The following is a 5,353-nucleotide window of genomic DNA, read 5'->3' as shown; positions in this document are numbered from 1 at the left end:
TTTTTCTCCCCTTAACCAGAAGTCTCGAGTTCAAATTCTAGAGATATTCTTAGTAAGGAGCATTTCAACCTTAAATGGAACTTACACAATGCGGATCTAGATTAGTAAGTTAGTGGGTCCCGTAAATAGATGGTTAAACCAAAAAAAATAAAAAATAAAAAATAAAAATCAGACATAAATGTATATATGTATCATTAAATGCATGAACCAATCTGATTTCTTACAGGATTCTTTATTAATTATACAATAATATGTAATCTCTAAATACCATGCAAAATTCGTTCATTTAAGGAGTGGTCCCTCTCACAGGCGTAAGTTATACGCAAAAAAAAAACTCTAAAAAATACTATATATATCCAATTCATTTTTCGTCAAAACCTACTTTACTTATCTTAAACTTTCCACCGCTAAAGAAGATCTCAGAATCGGTTCAAGATCAAAAAAGTCTTGGATAAATTTCAACTTTTTAATTAATGGCATCTCAAGGAAAATGTTTTAAGTCAATCAAACAACAACTTGAAGAGTGAGTTTCTATTTTCCTCGACATTTCTTTTTCGTCTCTTCATTTTTTTTATTAATCTTGAATGTTTTAGGGCTCACATGTGTTTTCTTTTTTTTGGTTTCTCAGGTCAAAGAGAGGCTGAGATGTTTGAGGTTGCGTACGGGGCTTTTCTTTAGGAATATTCGATACTAAAAGAAAGTATCAAAAATGCAAGTTGCCCTGTTTGTAAGGAGAAAATATCAGAATACCTCAAAGAAAAAGAAAATGACCGAGTAGGACCCAAGGGGAAACATCTTTATTTATTGTAAGAATTTATAACATATGATAATCGTAGTTCTCCAAAAAAATAACTTGTACTCTTATGGTTTACTCTTATAAAAATTCAGCAATACTACAATGTTATGGCTCATTTTTCTTATACCTTGCTTATTCATTTTTTCACAACGTTTTGTAAAATAGTATATCTGTTATTGTTCACCAAAATTTAGACAAACACTAAGAATTAATTTTGCCTCTATTGAGATGCAAATTTATTTTCAAGATTAGATCTAACTCAAACTTTTTGACAGTTAGTCCATCCTTCGTTTGGTACAAATGGTCGCATTAAACAAGGATATTTCATGGGATTAGATTAGCTATCCATAAGCTAGTCCCACTATTATAGTATAAAATTTATATTGAGATCAACTAATATATATTATTAAATATGAGATAAATACAATTTAAATTTCTATCTCAGAATTATTATCCGTATTCCTTGCACCAAACAATCCCTTTAGAGTCCAAATTTAACTCAACTCGACTATTAGAGGGATTAGAAAGGTCTTTTTCCATTTGGCACACATATTAACTATTGCAATGAAATGACGGGAGGTATGATAATCTTTTATACCTTTATCATTTTATGTGACTTTATTTAACGAGATAAGAAATTTATCATATTAATTTGACTTATATATTGTATAAGTTGGTAGCAAAAAAATTAAATAATAGATAGCATGAAGGAAAAAATATTGTACTGGTACTAAAATTTGATTTATTACAATAATAGTATCATACCATTTGGAACACCCTAAAATTAAGATAGTGGTGTACCTGTTGGGAGAGATTGAGTAATATTTAAGTCAAATCAAAACAATACTATCAATTGGCACGTGTGCCAGAGTCATCGAAGAAAATTCTGATTAGTATTATTTAATATGTTACGATCGAAAATCCACTATAGGTCGTGATTGCGTCCAACGTCGCCGTTAGGCAAGTCAATGGTGAACTACCAACTTAATTGTTCATTTTATTATTTTTGAAATCATGAATCTTATTAGATAGAAAGATCGATGCATCAAAAATCATATATACGTATGATTTAAGTAAAAATATAAAGTAGATTTGTCTTAATGGTAAGCAAAATCATAAACAAATTCTAGAACGCCCCAAAACCCCGTGTCACAAGTGCATGGACATTTACTAAAGAGTACAATAATAATACAACATCTGTTCGGAATGTAAATAAGATAGGATAAAATAAATAGTATGGTGGAGACTCTGTGGGCTGCGATACGTAGCCTGTAATGCAGCTCGCCATAAAATCTCCTCAGCAGCTGCGCCTACGCGCCAAGATGACCACCAATTAAACCTGTCAGATCCTGCACATTTAGTACAGAAGTGTAGCATGAGTACGTAAATCAACGCGTACCCAGTAAGTATCTAGCCTAAACTCGGAGAAGTAGTGAAGAGGGGTCGACATCGAAACTTACTAGAGGTCCAATAAATCAATATGATAAATCATAAGCAGATATGAAGCACTACAATAATAATGTGGTAAAACTGTAAGTTACATAATTTTCCAAAAATTTCTTTTAAAGATATAAATTTCTCAGTCTCGTGTTCTATCTCAACAGCTCAGATATATTAAGTGTCAGAAACCAACGGATAAGGAATACCATAATAAATGCCGGGCATCAGTGGGAGGAAAATCTCGTGAATATTCGGACTGCTAGCGATATAACGCATGATTATGCCGAGGTTGTACGGCCCGATCCCGAATAATGTGTACACTGCCGAGGGTCGAGCGACACGAACCATAGATGCATATATTACACTGCCGAGGCGTTCGGCCCGCTCCACAAGAAAGGAAGAAAATCATCGAATTACGAAACACGTGCTTACAATTTGAAAGCATATATCTTTTGACACAAGGCTTGTTCGGAATAATAAATTTATAATGAGCAACACGGGACTTACAAGGCCACTATGGGGTTCAATTCTAAAAGAGGAGTTTAGCCAACATACCTTGTTTGAGCTTTCCTTAAGTTGCTACAACGTCCTAACACTTCTAGTAATAACAATCTATAGGAAGATAGCAAAAATCGAATAATAATTAGAAGGATTCACATGGTGTAACTCTCTTAGGAATTTTGCCAGACACCTAGTATGGAAAATAAACTACAAAGCTCTACAATGGTAATCTTTTCCTCCTTCAACCAATTTCAACAAGAAACTATCCAAACTAGTTCGTTAACCCCACATACTACAACCTATTGTCACATGCATGACCTATTTCCAACCCCGACAATATACTACAACTTATAACCTCTTGCATGAAATCTTAAGAATAGGACTTACCCGGATAGATGATAATCTAGTGATTGAATTTCTTGATTCTTGAAAGTTGGTGAAAGATTGGATGATTAAAATGTTTGGTTTCCTCCTTCTATCTCCAAAATGCTCTTACCTCTCTCTAAAATTATTTGGTAATCGTTCTAAAATAAGCCCCAAAGGCTATTTATTAAAATGGGGTCGGGTTATAAAAATAAGAAAATGGACCCTCCGCCCGAACTCAGGTCTGCGGTCACAAAATGGAACGCAAAACAGATATGCATCCCGCAAAATGGGACGCGAAAATGATACCAAGAACTGGGCTGCTATAGACCGGTATGCGAGAAGTCTGCGGCCGCAGACCACTTATGCGGCCATAGAGTGGCCGCAGAATCGCCCAAAAGAAATTTCCTCATGCCAACTCTGTGACAGAAGTGCGGACCGTGAAACAGGTATGCGATCGCACAATGGACCGCGAAACAACCCTCAAAATTCAATAATTTTCTGCTCAACTCTGCGATGATTTTGCGGCCCACGGAACAAATCTGCGGTCGCGAAATAGACCGCATAATAGCCTTCTTCTGCCAAGAATCTACAGTCCTCAAACACATAAGTCTACCTCGGTACTACAAAACCTCAAATTCCATGGCAAATTATTTTTTACGAGGCCTTACAGAATTATGTGGTGATCTACCTACCAAATAGAAGATCTACGCGTCTAGTTTCTATATCATAGAATATTGAACTGTTTGTCGATACGACATCGGAGTAGAGAGATATTTGTATTTTCGCAAGACTACACAAGTAGCTTCCTCGGGACCCACAAAGTCAGTGTAAAACTCCAGCTTGTATATAAGTCAATTCTAAGTTGTTTTAACTCATATTTCTCGACCAAAATAGTTCCTAAACCCTCCTATATGCTCTCCAAGGGTTCCCCCATGATCCTAGAGTGAATCCAAAGATAAACCACGCATGTTCGACGTAAGGAACATCATGGTTACCGTTGCCTCTCTTTCCTTCTCATTGTGACGACTTAGGAAGCTACTTGGTGTTGAAGTGAGTTAAAGAACAGAGGGTTCTTGTTATATTTGAGGTAAGTTTCATCTTCAATAATATTAAGTTTGTACAAGTGTTGGGTTGGATTTTGTTGGAGGATTCTTGAAGAAACTAGTAACTATGAAACTTGTAGTTGAGTTTTGTTCTATGGGCTATTTTTACATGTTTTAAGATACCAAATGGAATTGTAAAGTTATGGATATCATGGTGAGGATGAGGGGATGTGAAAATGAAGATTATTGTGGTAGAACGTGTTGAATTGGAGCTATAAAAGTGTCACGCCCTGACCTCAGGGAGCGCGACTGGCGCTTGACCGAGATAACCCGGCCAAGCAAGCTTGTGTAATGCCTTCTATCCGAACTCACCCATGAATAACAAGAAGATATATTTTATTAGTTAGCCAATGAGGAGGATCATGTAAACAACATCAATTTATTTTCATTAGTCACATCATTTTTAAGTCTCAAAATACAAATACTTTCATGGTTTAAAGTAGAACATGTGGTACAAATACAACATCAATAGGTTGACCTTCCCAACACCAACATACTACCCACACTATGTCTACGAAACCTATAATATATACAAAGAAGTACAATGATATTGCCGGCAACAAGGCCCCGGCTATACCTCAAAACTAAATGCATAAGGAGCAAAAGATATACGACCCCGAAATAAAGTGGGGCTCACCAAGTCAGTTGGAAAGAGGGTGCACCGCTATCATTGATCAAAGCCGCCTGCTGTGGAACCACCTGCATCCATTACAGATGTAGCGCCCTCAGCAAAAAGGGCGTTAGCACATGTCAAATAGTACAAGTATGAAAACCAAACACCCCCTTCAGGGGTTGGAAGTTCAACATGAATGTGACGAATCATGGATGCAATAAAAGAGCTTAAATAGCCATTAAATAACCATAGCAAATTAATTTAACGCTTTCAATAACATTTATAAATTTCAAGTTGGGAATACTCTATATGACCTCTACCACAATGCCACAATCTGTACACAAAATGGCCATGTTATGTGCGTCATTTCTTTAATCCTTAGGCCTTTTTCTCTTCGTAGCACGACGTGAAAATATTCCTTGATATTGACACATGAACTCCTAGACTAACTCAGAACCTTAACGCATGATCGAGGATAGAAGAAGAGAAATATTTCCTAAATGTCGTTGTAGCCTCCCTATTATAAGTATGGCC

At 36.1% G+C, this 5,353-nt stretch overlaps 1 long non-coding RNA gene across 1 annotated transcript; it reads left to right on the top strand.

Annotated features, from left to right (window-relative positions):
* Positions 1–310: 310 nt before the first annotated feature.
* On the top strand, positions 311–920 carry LOC117279369 (uncharacterized). The gene is made up of 2 exons (XR_004509781.2): positions 311–523; positions 629–920. It is a non-coding gene; the product is annotated as an uncharacterized lncRNA (long non-coding RNA).
* The last annotated feature ends 4,433 nt before the right edge of the window (positions 921–5,353 follow it).

This window comes from Nicotiana tomentosiformis, chromosome 2 (genome assembly GCF_000390325.3).
Source record: "Nicotiana tomentosiformis chromosome 2, ASM39032v3, whole genome shotgun sequence".
Taxonomy (NCBI): domain Eukaryota; kingdom Viridiplantae; phylum Streptophyta; class Magnoliopsida; order Solanales; family Solanaceae; genus Nicotiana; species Nicotiana tomentosiformis.
This window is presented reverse-complemented; position numbering and strand designations above follow the sequence as displayed.